The sequence below is a fragment of the Macrobrachium nipponense genome, chromosome 33 (genome assembly GCF_015104395.2).
Source record: "Macrobrachium nipponense isolate FS-2020 chromosome 33, ASM1510439v2, whole genome shotgun sequence".
In the NCBI taxonomy this organism is placed as follows: domain Eukaryota; kingdom Metazoa; phylum Arthropoda; class Malacostraca; order Decapoda; family Palaemonidae; genus Macrobrachium; species Macrobrachium nipponense.
In genome coordinates, this window is record NC_087219.1 from 49766925 (window position 1) to 49781228 (window position 14304).

A 14304-nucleotide genomic window follows, 5' to 3' on the forward strand; every position below is an offset into this window, starting at 1 on the left:
TTTCCCGCGGGTAGGTTTTAACCGTTTTTGCGGGGACCCAATTTTTCCTTTCCTCTTCCAACAAAAAAACGGTCGAGCAGAGGTCGTGAAACTGGCGGGGGGCCCCAAAAACCGTTTGATGGGAAAAAAAACGCCTGGAACAAAACAAAACCCTTGGGCAGGTATTTGCCGTATTTTAGTCCAGTTTAGAGGCGTTGGTTTTTTCTCTTTTTTCCAACGGTAAGGAGCTTTCAGAGATCTATACTGAAGGCGCCCGTATGTAGGGGGTTCCGTTAAAAGGAATCTCTGGAAGGTTGAGCGGCGGTTCAGTGAGTCCCTTAATGGGCTGAGCCAAAACCGCTTGGGTCACCCGTTCCAAAACCGGGAAGGTCACCCAGTTGTAAGGAGGTGACAAAGAGGCAGGTAGAAGGGTATACTGATTTTTATTACAAGTCCAGGGAAATAAATAAATAAATAAACAGCATGCGGACGGAAATGTGGTTCAACCCGGACCCGCCGAGAGAGTAAAAGGTGGGACGGCTGAGACCCCCGGATTTGTGTTCTTGAGAAGACATAAAAATACAAAATATAAAAGTACAACAATATGTGGGTTATATAAGCTTTATACCAAACTTGACGGAAAGCCGCTTGAATGCTTTCTCAGGGGGGAAGTCGAGAACCAAACGCGGAATGATGAATTATGTACCAGAGGAAAAGTTAGTGAATAAGCGTTTGTCCTTACCAGGCGGTTTAACTTGCCCAGAATCCCGGGTCGTTTTACAATTGTAAAACCAACGAAGCAAAACTTCCTGAGAGACATACGCCAAAAACTAAATAAACATATTACCTGGTTCCTATTGAGAAAACAAACAACCAACCGTAAACAAGTGATAAATGAAGGTTGAGCCCATTATAACAGATAAACCCTTTCAAACAGTACCCGTACAAGAAGTGAACCAAGAAGAAGAAGAATAAGAAACTAGTAAGTAACGCCACGCAACCATAAACGAAGAGAAATAAAAATAAAGACTAAACAACAAAAGTAAGTAACCACAATATAAGTGGGTCATAACAAAAAAGTGGGGTGAAACAGCGGATAGTGGGATTTCAAGTGCCAATAAAACCACCAATATAAAACATACACACACACACCACCAACACACCCACAGTGGAAAATTAAACAGGAGTGGAAGATATAAAAATTGCCCAATAAAAGAGCGCTAAGACTTAAGCGTCAGAAACAGACCCCCAAGCCAAAAACCAGGCACGAAAACTTTACAATTAAAAGAAGAAATTCTGAGTTTCAACTAACTCGCGAAGAACGAAGAAAAGAAAAAAGGGCAAACGAACTAAGAATGAAAAACGCCCGAAACGAACGTAGACACAAACAAATACTTCGATTCTGCTGAAAAGGGCGAACGAAACGGTAGCGGACGAAACACAGTGAAATCATACAGAAGAAATAAACGAACAAGGATAAGCCGCATTACCTAAGCATAAAAACTCCGACAAAGGAATACGTAAAAAGCGATTAAGGCGGGTAACAAAAGAAGATTGAATACAACGCAGCGAGGACTGGACGACGGATTTCTTCAAATCAACCTGTGAGCGCTAAAAAACTATCATAAATCCTGAGAATAGCGCCCATTACTTCACCTTACATCGCTACGATTTTTTCCCCAATGGATAAGGCGGGCACTGGACTCCAAACCGTGGTGTGAACGAACGGCAGCGCCACCGGGAACAAACGCCAACAACAAGTGATTGAAACAGAGGCAGAGACGGATTGACGACGCAGTAATGTGATCGGCAACAGCAATGAGAAAGAAACAAAAAGTTTAAAGTATCCTGATAAGATAAACGTATTGAAAAATAAATCCACAAATAGAAAAATCACACCACTGCAATAATGTTTAAAAATGTTTTATAAAAATAATTCATAACAAGTAGTTTTGGAGATAAAATTTTTCTTTGCCCGTAAAAGTTGATAAGAGAAATTAAATGTCTTTTTTTTAGGCTTCATTAGATTGTTGTGATAAATTTCTAGAAAACAATAAGAGATTGTCATTCAGTTCACAAAATGCAGTGGTGTGAATAAGGAATAAAACGGCATACCAATAATGTTAATGTTTTTCCAGATTGAAGGAAGGGAAACAACTAGGAAATAAGATTAGATAGGAATCTAGGGAATCGCAATAAGAAGGACAGACTCAGTATGAAGATAATGTAAGTACAACCAATGCATCTATGTTTTTTTGAAATTGTATCTAGTCTAATTGCTGTTGATATGAATTAAAAACTTTAACGAAATTATTATAGGTTACAAAGAAGCAGAAAAAAAAAACCCCGATCCCTGAGTTGCGTCATTATAGCCTACGTCCAACTCCTGACAGCACGCTCGAGACTAAATACTCGACGATCACATAGGAACGAAAGTACCAACCAGAATACCGAGTTCGCACAAGTAGCAAAGAGACCCACGACTAGTGTGGACTTACTTAACCATAACCAAACAAAATTCCTAAACCCATTGCAAAGTACAAAAAACTAGGTACTCTAGAATGGCACAGGCCGCCGCCCTAATAAACCACAGGGCTACACGCTGTTTTGCGGGTAGGGTAGAAGAAAGGGGTCATCCTGACAAAAATTAAAGTTAGAAGCACATACAGTATTCTACAGTGGATAACAGAAGACTGAAAGTCGAATTTCAGATAGTAGGAACTTACCGAATGAAAACCGCAAGAAAATAGGAATGAAGCGTTACTGTTTATGTTAGTTCCGAAATAAAAAGGGGATGCACTCTCACGTCCCCTAAGTTTCAGGGAGGATTCCGACCTTGCGCTGAATTTAAAAGAAGGGTGGTATCAGGAAATTGTGGCCGGGAGCCCATCTATCAAAAGGATAAATGGTACAAACCTCTCCCGTTTCCTTCATCAGGAAATACGATGAGGGGAAAAGTATCGCAAACTTAAACATACGGACGTCGAAAACGCAAATCCGTAAACTTCAATCCACAGATTTGAAACGGAGCCGGCGTAGTTATTGGCGATCCTGACGCAATTTAGTAGTGACAAAAAGGATTTAGTTAGGATAGCAAAGAGATTTTGAATTACATAGTTTCATGGTATAGTATATGGGACGCTATCGTGGGGAAGAAGAAAAACGAGACGTCTTTAAGAAACAGGATAATGATCCGAAGCAGGATAGTCTAGCAAGCTATAATTGATTAGGAAGAGGGAAATGTGTAAAAAGGGGACTAAATTCTGGCAAAAGAATTTTACAGGTTTGGTTAAAATAATGGAAAACCCTAATAGGAATAGAAATAATTTCCAGGGAAGGACAGATGGTTGTCCCACCGACAGATCTAGGGAAAATTATTTAAGCATAGGACAACAGGGAAAACAAGATCCTAAAGAATAATCCAAAGTACAGTAATGGGAAATTTTTTCCAAGCAAACAAGAATAGTAAAAATAGGCCTCAACAGTAAATAGAGGAAAGGGACAAATCCAAAATGCAATAATAATCCAACTTCATTCAGCCAAAATCACGGTCAGAGCACCCGGAGATAATAGAACACAAAATAACAAGCAAGGAACAAATTGCGCAACAAAAATTGTCTAGGCAAACGTGGTTATAACAACCACACCCAAACCTTCACCGAATTGGTAGGCGGACCAAGATATTGTTCTCATTGTAACTAGGCCAAATGGTCACCTAACACAAAAATTGTTGGTTCAGAAATAAAACCAATAACTAAAACCATATAATGCCCAAAGTCAATACACCCCCAAAATACTTAAATCAGGACGCAGTGGACAATTACAGAAGAGGGTAATACATGGATGAAAGCTTCCTTACCAGTAGAAAAAATGAGAACTGAAATAGTTACGGTAGAGGTCAGGAAGATTAATTTTCAAGTTTCCTTTCCTTTTGAAGTAAACAAAGGAGGATAGTTATTTTCAGTAAAGGGATAAAGAAATATGCAAGAAGATTTAACCTATCATCCAAACCAGAATTAATAATAAACCATGCTCAATCCTTTTAGATACAAGGCAGTACAGTGAATACTAATAGATAAAACAAACATTAACAAAAACATTTAGGGCTAGATTTTGCAGATATAGAAATTACAAGGTCCATAGGTAGAATGTTATAAAAGGAATAGACCAGGAAACAAAAAAAATAAAAGGCGCATAGGCAATGTCCACACTGGACATAGAGATTTTAGCCCCCCCCCCACCAAAACTTTTTAAGGAAGTATTTGTTTGTCAGTAGTTAGAAGCAAGGTTCTTTTATCCTACGGCAAGCGCTATGTTTTCATATAAAGGCTATGCGGAAGATGTAGAATAATGTTAGATTGTGGAGAAAATAAAAATAAATTTACCACGCCAGAAATAGAGAAAAATGTTTGTTTTCCAGCTAGAAGAAGGAAAGAAGTCTTGCATAAATCTGATCAATTTTATCTGAGGACGACATCTTCTAGAGAAGCGGAACAGTTCCAGAAAACTAAGATAGATAAATAATGCTAGCACCGAATATTAGTGGATAATAAGGTGATAGAAATAATAAACTTACAAGAAATGTCCTTAGCCAGGGAAGGATTTCTATGATAGCATTGTGCACAAAGAAATAATATTAACAATGCAAAACCTTGGATTACTCAGAATTATTGAAACAGAGCTTTGACTCTGAACAAATTTTACGCAGCTGAAAAACCAATTTATTGACGCGGGAACATATTAATGCATGCGAACAAATGTATGAAGATGAATTCAGAAATTGATTGCCACATATCTTATAACTGGATGAAAATAAAAGAAGAAAAAACTATATCCAATGAAGTTCTGTTATAAGGAACAATAAATCAAGGGTGAAATTAAACTCAAACAATACTACCTGGATGAAAATTCAGGATGAAACAGATGGTCTGTTATTTCTCCAGAGATACGGAGGATGACGAAGGAAATAAATTGTTTAATCAGTACTGCAGATGACCCATTACTGGTCAACATTTGACGTTAATAGAGAAGTAGTTTTGTACACCCGCAATGTATAACCAAAGTTTGTCTTAGGGCTACTAAAGCAGACGGAAGACTTGCATGAAAAAGGACGTAATGCTAAACTAATGAAAACTACCTGACTTTGTTCAGGATGGACCAATTCTCTAGTTCACGTTGAAAGGGTAATAACTGGGAGACAATACGTCCAGAATTTTCAGACAAAAGGACTAAATACTAAAGATCCTCGGTATAGAAATTTTGTTACAGGAAAAAGTTGTAGTGAATAATCCTTTACTAACACTAAGGTGAAAAAAAACAAAAAAAAATTCTTCTCTAACACAGAACCGAGTTCAATTCTAAATAAAGAAGTAAATAATACAGAACTTTTCCTCAGAATAGGAGTTAAAACTATTACAAAATATTGGAAAAGTATAGAGATGTCATTGCCTTTATGAAAGGAGATAACTTAGGCAGAACAAAAAGATGACGTTGCCAAACAAGAAATTTTTTAATACAAGAATGGAACTAAAACCATTTTATATCCCTAACTAATAAATTACCAACTCAGTCAACGACCGATCGTTAGGATCAGTTTAATTGAAAGAAATGAAAACAAGATGGTGTAAATAGTACCTTCGAAATCCCCATATAACTTCAACATCCTCTTATTTAGTTCCAAAGAAAGATGGGCATTGGAGAAATGGTAATTAGATTATCGGAAATTAAATTCACACAACCATTCCAGATAGGATGCCAATGCCAGTATAAATGATATCGTTAGCTCAATTAGGTGGGGAGCAAAGATATTTTACGTACCTTGCAGACGTGCTTAAGTGGATATTCGGCAAGTACATTTCAGACGAACGAAGCCAAGCCCTTGAACCAGCTTTAGATACTTCATTAAGGAACATTTACAGTTTGAAGTCATGCCCACTTGGTCTCTTACATCAGCCCCACTAACAAATTTACTCGATTAATGCTCCAAAATCTTTAGGAGGAACAAAATAGAGGATGTATTCAGTATACTTAGATGATCTTTCTCTACGGGTGGTCAATTTCTTAGTAAGGAACTTTGGATAGTCACTTTAAGACATTAGAAACAGTGGTTGAGAAAGACTTAAGAGCGCAGGAATTAAAGATAAAGATTAAAGAAATGTCAAAGTCATGGATGAAATCATTGAGAATATTTAGGACCATGTCATTCAGTGGAAAATAGACAGCGTATGCAGGAAAGGGAAAATAAAGGTCAAATGGTTTAAGCATATCCAGACCCCCAGTAACTTGAAAGCCGTTAAGAAGAAAGTTCTTAGGATGGTTGGCTACTACCGCCCTTTCATTAAGGGGATTTGCCACCCTATAGCCCAAACCCATTAACAGATTTAACAAAGAAGGATGTAATTTAATGAATGGAAAGCTCCAGAACATGAAAGAGCTTTCCAAACACTCCAAGGAAAATGATGACAAGAAATCCAATTTTAGTAATATACCAGATTTCTTTCCCAGAAAGAATTTTACTTAGCCCTGGCCGATGCTTCTAGTACAAGGTGTTAGGTGCCAGTTTTTAACTTGCAACATAAGGAAAAACCAGAATGAGAGGCAGTATATTGATGTCAAGTAGAGTTGTTGGAAATGATGCAGAGAAAGAAATGTTATAGCACACCCGAACGAGAGTGCGTAGCTCCTATTTATTGGGGATTACGTAAGTTTAGGCCATATATTGATTAGGACCATAAAGTCAATGTGATTACAAGATCACAAAATCTATTTGTGACCATTTAAGAAGAAAAGAGCATTCACAAATAAAAATATGAAGTTTAACCAGATGGTTCATAAGTGGTATTAGAATTTGCCCCAGAATTTAGATATATCCCAGGAAGATACAACCACATATTGCAGATGCTGTTTGTCAAAGGTTCCCAAAGAAGGAAAACGAGAAAACAAATCACAACTAATACTTTCTTTGTTTTAGGTTGTCAGATTCAATAGATCTTAGCATTTAGTAAAGAGTTCAGAGCGAACAGCAAAAAGGATGATAACATTAGAAAAAACTAGTGGGCAAATTAATGCAAAATGAGGATGATTCCCCCAGTCTGAATTTCAGATTGAATTAATGGAATTCTATAATAAAACATCAGATGGACCGAATGCTTGTTCACGATTGTATGTACCTAACAAACACTAAACCAAAGAAGTATTAGAAAAAACTAAAAAACACACTCTACAAAGTTGTTTTCAGGGACAATCCTGGAATAAAGAAACAAAACATGTTAGAAACAGTTCACTAGAAACTATTTTGGCTGGCCGAATTGCAATGAAGAAGTCTAAAAGATTTGTTGAAAAGTTGTCATATCTGTAAACGCTACACAATGGGTAACGTTCAAATATAAAAGCCCCTATTGAGAAATATCCATCAGGAAGTTAAACTCTTTTCAAGTTTAGTTTCAATGGATTTTGTAGGTCCATTCCAAACAAAAAACAACTAGAGGTAATCGTCAGATATTTTAGTTTTCCATTAGATTACTTGACTAGATATGTTGAGATTCATTCCAGTCAGATAAACAGAGAAGCAACTACTGTAGCAAGAAACTCTGAAAATCTAGAAATAATAAACTTAGACATTCATGCCCTCCAATCAAATTATTATATGATAATGCAGGAGGGAATGTTTAACTAGTGACATTTTTTCGAACAAAGAAAATGTGAGGTTTTATGAAATTAAACAAAAGTGTCAGGTTACAGCTTATAAACCCAAGCTTAATGAATGGAGCAGTAGAGAGGAACAAAATCGTAAGATAAAGGATCGTACTGAAAACTTTAGTAACCTCCACAGACTGAAGATTGGGACTTAATACTTGAAGACGTACAGTTCACTTATAACACTGTAAATGAATCTGTTGGGGAAACCCCACACTTTCTGTTATATGGTTATCAGAAAAGAATGCCAAATACTTTATTAGACGAAGCGTCCCCACCAAGACATACTTATAATTACGAAGACTACGTTGCATGGAAAACAAGACGGACTTTCGAGACCGTAAAAGGCACAAGGGCTCGATTGAAGGAGTTACATCAAAAGTCTAGTAAGTATTACAATAAGCAATCAACAGTCCCAGAATTAAAAATAGGTCAACAAGTATATGTGCTTAATCACAAAGTTGAAGGACCTAATGTTAAAGTAAGTCCTAAATTTCAAGGTCCTTATAGAGTAATAGAAAGATTAAAGTTAAATAAATTTAAGCTAATGCATGAATCAACTTTAAGTGAAACTGTTGCACATTGGAACCATATTAAAATAGTATATTCCGACATTTGGTCAGAAGAACATTTAAAGAATTTTAAAGATTTAAAGGAGTCAAGTAGTAAGGAAAACAGTAACGTAAATGATTCCTATATTTCATCAGCATTAGTGACTCCGAGATACAATTTAAGGAAAAGATAGGACCAAGTGCAACAGGTCAATAACATTGTTGTATAAGGTTTACTGCTTAGAATATATTTGCAGGAAATGGATTACACTATGGCTCATGGTGAGCGATATCAGCATCTCCCTCTTGCAAATCAAGAAGGGAGCAATCCTAAAAGAACATGGTCATGTAAAGATGATACACGACATAGCGTTTGTAACCATCAACATTACAACAATAGAAGAACAGCAACAAGAGCTTCATAGTTTAAGGGCTAACATTGAAAGTCTCATGTCTAATAACCAGAACAATTCTATTCTTTTAAAGCTTAGGGAAGATATTAGTCAAGTGTTACCCAAGAGGGTTAACAAAAGATCGTTGTTACCGTTTATAGGCACAGCCTTAAACACTTTGTTTGGTGTAGCTACTGATGGTGATGTAGATAAAGACAGGGCTAGAATAGAAAAATTAGAGTTATGGGCCGCGGAACGAGGTACCATCATGACTAAGGTCATTGATGCAACTAACAAAAACCAGGATTTGATTGTTAAACTAAAGGACTTTGTAAACAAAATGGCTCAGAATATTACTACAGAGATAAATGACTTAAACAAGTCACAGTATGTAACTCAGTTATTATTTGAAACAGAAACCTTTTTGTTGAATCATAACGAATTGCTAAATGCAGTAATGTTAGCCACTAAAAACATTTTATCACCATACCTCATCAGTCCTAGTGAGTTGCACCTTGTAATTGAAAAATGTATGTTAGATCATCGCTTCAAACCGCTGGTGCAAGATGTTCTTACTTACTATAGCTTGATTAGTGTAAAAAGGGTTTCTGATCACATTGTGTTGGTGATCCCATTCAACAATAATGAAGTTAATAACTTAATTTCCATTTACCCTTTCCCAATGCTAGTAAACAACAAGTCAATTGTTTTGAACCAAGGCATAGTACATTTTGCATTGCAACAAAATTCACTTCTGTTGGTGAAGTTAAGTGAAAAAGATTTTGATGATTGTATCATGCTGGAAACTAGGGAATTTGTTTGTAATATACAGGGTTTTTATCAGCCACTTAACAAGTTGTATTGCATTGATGATTTGATTAATGACAGGAATGGTGAGAATAACTGTGAGTATATCCCTTACAGTCCTGATTTCAAAGCTCAAATTTTGTATGATGAAATGGTAGTGTTTTCACAGAATCAAGTAACAGCTAAGGTCACTTGTAGGAATAATCAATCTCAGATAATATTTAACAACATAAAATCCTTTGTGACATCTTGTGAAGTAGTTATTTTGAATTATTTGTACTACAAGCCTACCATTTTTGCTTCTTATACCTTAAATTTATCTAGCCATATCAATAATTTTGATAATGTCAAGGATTTCAAACTATCCAAACTTGAATTAGAGTCATTTGACAAACTTGAAGCAGCTAATCAATTTTTCCATATGTACAAGACTGACATTTCCCCTATCATGTCCATGATAAATGTTGTTTTGTTAGCACTCACCATAGTTGCTTTCATATGTATTGTCAGAGTGTTAGTTGTTAACAAACTCAACACCATTAAGTCTTTACTGAAAAATTTGCCTTCAAGTAACTAATATACTAGCATTATTGTATATATATATAACCATTTTTTATTTATTTCAACATTGTATTTTATTATGTATAATCATTTTTATAATTTTAGGCATTGAGGTCACTGCCAGTAGGTGGCCGAGTGTTGTTAGGAAACAATAAGAGTCTGTCTAGAAATAGCTAGGGAAAACTTAGTTAGGAAAACCACTGGTAGAATATATAGTGAAAGTAGAGTGATGAAGGATCTACCAGAAGTAAAGGTAGAAAAAGGAGTAGATGTGTACAGCATAAGTCTGCACGAATAGCAGTTTCGTAAACCAAGACCAAACATTGGCACTCGTTGGTCAAAACAGTAAGGTGCTAACCTCACCAGAAAAGCTGAACTATGACCCCTTCAGTGGGTGGTTACCGTCGAAGGACGAAACCAATCAGATGAATCTAGAGGTGGCACTGGAAGTAATGAAAGCCATTCATGTAGAAGTAGGAGGTGTCCTAAAGGACATTCGGGGAGGAGCCAGAAGAAGTAGTTAGGTCGAAACTTCATTTGAAGTGCCAGACAAGTTAAGTTCAGAACCAGACTTCATACGGGAAGGCTGCGTTCCTTCTCCCTCTGTTCCAAGTGTAGTGTAAAGTGTGTAACTGTGCTTATTTAATTATAATAAATTTTGTACAAGTGGTGTTTAACTTGCCCAGAATCCCGGGTCGTTTTCCATTTAAAACCAACGAATCAAACTCCTGAGAGACATAGCAAAAACTAAATAAATATATTACCTGCTCCTATGAGAAAAGAAACTCAACCGTAACAAGTGATAAATGAAGGTTAGCCCATATAACAGATAACCTTTCAAACATTACCCGTAACAAGAAGTGAACCAAGAAGAAGAAGAATAAGAACTCGTAAGTACGCCACGTAACATAACGAAGAGAAATAAAAATAAAGACTAACCACAAAAGTAAGTAACCACAACATAAGTGGTCATAACACAGTCAGGCATTATGAGCAGACCAAGGTCCTCGTATATGTGCTGTGATTCCCATGTAGCTCACTGGCGTAGCTGCTCTGGCTGATTTGGGATTGCTGCATCTCTACTTCTTGCATGACTGGCCATGATCCGGCAGGGTGGACTTTTGAGGACGGACATTGTCTGTCCACACAGGACGGTTGGCGGTAGGCTCCCTGTTGAACGGAAGCGAGGAAAGAAGAGCTTCAATTCCAATGAAGATAAATTGCAGCAAAGGATAAGTTGGACCAAGACAAGTCTCATCAAAACCATAGTCTAGAGCCGAGGGACCTGGAACATATAGTATGGATGCCACGTCGCTTACTGGCATAGCTGCTCTGGCTGATTTGGGATTGCTGCATCTCTACTGCTTGCATGACTGGCCATGATCCGGCAGGGTGGACTGTTGAGGACAGACATTGTCTGTCCACACAGGACGGTTGGCGGTAGGCTCCCTGTTGAACGGAAGCGATCGGGCATGACGAGCATAGAGATGTGGAATCTTATGTCGGCTAGGATGAATGGCCATGCTCATGCTGGGTGGCAGTGTCTCATCCCAAATGCTTGTGGCAGTGGTCTCCTTGCATGAGTGCAGTCAGGCATTATGGGCAGTCCAAGGTCCTCGTATATGTGGTGTGATTACCATGTCGCTCACTGGATTAGCTGCTCTGGCTGACTTGGGATTGATGCGTCTCAACTGCTTGCATGACTGGCCATGCTTGGCAGGGTCGACTGTTGAGGACAGACATTGTCTGTCCACACAGGACGGTTGGCGGTAGGCTCCCTGTTGCACGGATGCGGTCGGGCATGACGAGCATAGAGATGTGGAATCCTATGTCGGCTAGGATGAATGGCTGTGTTCATGCAGGGTGGTGAGTGTCTCATCCCAAATGCTTGTGGCAGTGGTCACCTTGCATGAGTGCAGTTAGGCATTATGGGTAGTCCAAGGTCCTAGTATATGTGCTGTGATTACCATGTCGCTCACTGGCATAGCTACTCTGGCTGTTTGGGATTGCTGCGTCTCTACTGCTTGCATGACTGGCCATGCTCCGGCAGGGTGGACAGTTCAGGACAGACATTGTCTGTCCACACAGGACGGTTGGCAGGAGGTGTCCTGTTGCACGGATGCGGTCAGGCATGACGAGCATAAAGATGTGGAATCCTATGTTGGCTAGGATGAATTGCTGTGCTCATGCTGGGTGGGCAGTGTCTCATCCCAAATACTTGTGACAGTGGTCACCTTGCATGAGTGCAGTCAGGCATTATGGGCAGTCCAAGGTCCTCATATAAGTGCTGTGATTACCATGTCACTCCCTGGCGTAGCTGCTCTGGCTGATTTGGGATTGCTGCGTCTCTACTGCTTGCATGACTGGCCATGCTCCGGCAGTGTTGACTGTTGAGGACAGACATTGTCTGTCCACACAGGACGGTTGGCGGTAGGCTCCCTGTTGCACGGATGCTGTCGGGCATGACGAGCATAGAGATGTGGAATTCTATGTCGTCTAGGATGAATGGCCATGCTCATACAGGGTGGGCAATGTCTCATCCCAAATATTTCTGGCAGTGGTCACCTTCCACGAGTGCAGTCAGGCATTATGGGCAGTCCAAGGTCCTCATATATGTGGCGTGATTAACATGTCGCTCACTGGAGTAGCTGCATTGGAGGATTTGGGCTTGCTGCATCTCTGCTGCTTGCATGACTGGCCATTCTCCGGCAGGGTGGACGGTTGGCGGTAGGCTCCCTGTTGCACGGATACTGTCGAGCATGATGAGGATAGAGATGTGGAATCCTATGTCGGCTAGGATGAATGGCCGTGCTCATGCAGGGTGGGCAGTGTCTCATCCCCAATGCTTGTGGCAGTGGTCACCTTGCATGAGTGCAGTCAGGCATTATGGGCAGACCAAGGTCCTCGTATATGTACTGTGATTCTCATGTCGCTCACTGGTGTAGCTGCTCTGCCTGATTCAGGATTGCTGCGTCTCTACTGCTTGCATGAACTGCCATGCTCCGGCAGGGTCGACTGTTGAGGAAAGACATTGTCTGTCCACACAGGATGGTTGGCGGTAGGCTCCCTGTTGCACGGAAGCGAGGAAAGAAGAGCTTCAATTCGAAAGAAGATAAATTACAGCAAACGATAAGTGGGACCAAGACAAGTCTCATCAAAACCAGAGTCTAGAGCCGAGGTACCTGGAACATTTAGTATAGATGCCACGTCGCTTACTGGCATAGCTGCTCTGGCTGATTTCTGATTGCTGCATCTCTACTGCTTGCCTGACTGGCCATGATCCGGCAGGGTGGACTGTTGAGGACGGACATTGTCTGTCCACACAGGATGATGGCGGTAGGCTCCCTGTTGAACAGAAGTGATCGGGTATGATGAGCATAGAGATGTGGAATCCTATGTCGGCTAGGATGAATGGCCGTGCTCATGCAGGGTGAGCAGTGTCTCATCTCCAATGCTTGTGGCAGTGGTCACCTTGCATGAGTTTAGTCAGGCATTATAGGCAGACCAAGGTCCTCGTATATGTACTGTGATTACCATGTCGCTCACTGGTGTAGCTGCTCTGCCTGATTTTGGACTGCTGCGTCTCTACTGCTTGCATGACTGGCCATGCTCCGGCAGGGTCGACTGTTGAGGACAGACATTGTCTGTCCACACAAGACGGTTGGCGGTAGGCTCCCTGTTGCACGGATGCGGTCGGGCATGAGGAGCATAGAGATGTGGAATCCTATGTCGTCTAGGATGGATGACCGTGTTCATGCAGGGTGGGCAGTGTCTCATCCCAAATGCTTGTGGCAGTGGTCATCTTGCATGAGTGCAGTTAGGTATTACGGGTAGTCCAAGGATGTGCTGTGATTACCATGTCGCTCACTGGCATAGCTGCTCTGGCTGATTTTGGATTGCTGCGTCTCTACTGCTTGCATGACTGGCCATGCTCCGGCAGGGTGGACAGTTGAGGACAGACATTGGCTGTCCGCACAGGACGGTTGGCGGTAGGGGTCCTGTTGCACGGATGCGTTCGGGCATAACAAGCATAAAGATGTGGAATTCTATGTCGGCTAGGATGAATGGCCGTGCTCATGCTGGGTGGGCAGTGTCTCATCCCAAATACTTGTGACAGTGGTCACCTTGCACATGTGTAGTCAGGCATTATAGGCAGTCCAAGGTCCTCGTATATGTTCTGTGATTACCATGTCGCTCGCTGGCGTAGCTGCTCTGGCTGATTTAGGATGGCTGCATCTCTACTGCTTGCATGACTGGCCATGCTTGGCAGGGTGGACTGTTGAGGGCAGACATTGTCTGTCCACATAGGATGGTTGGCA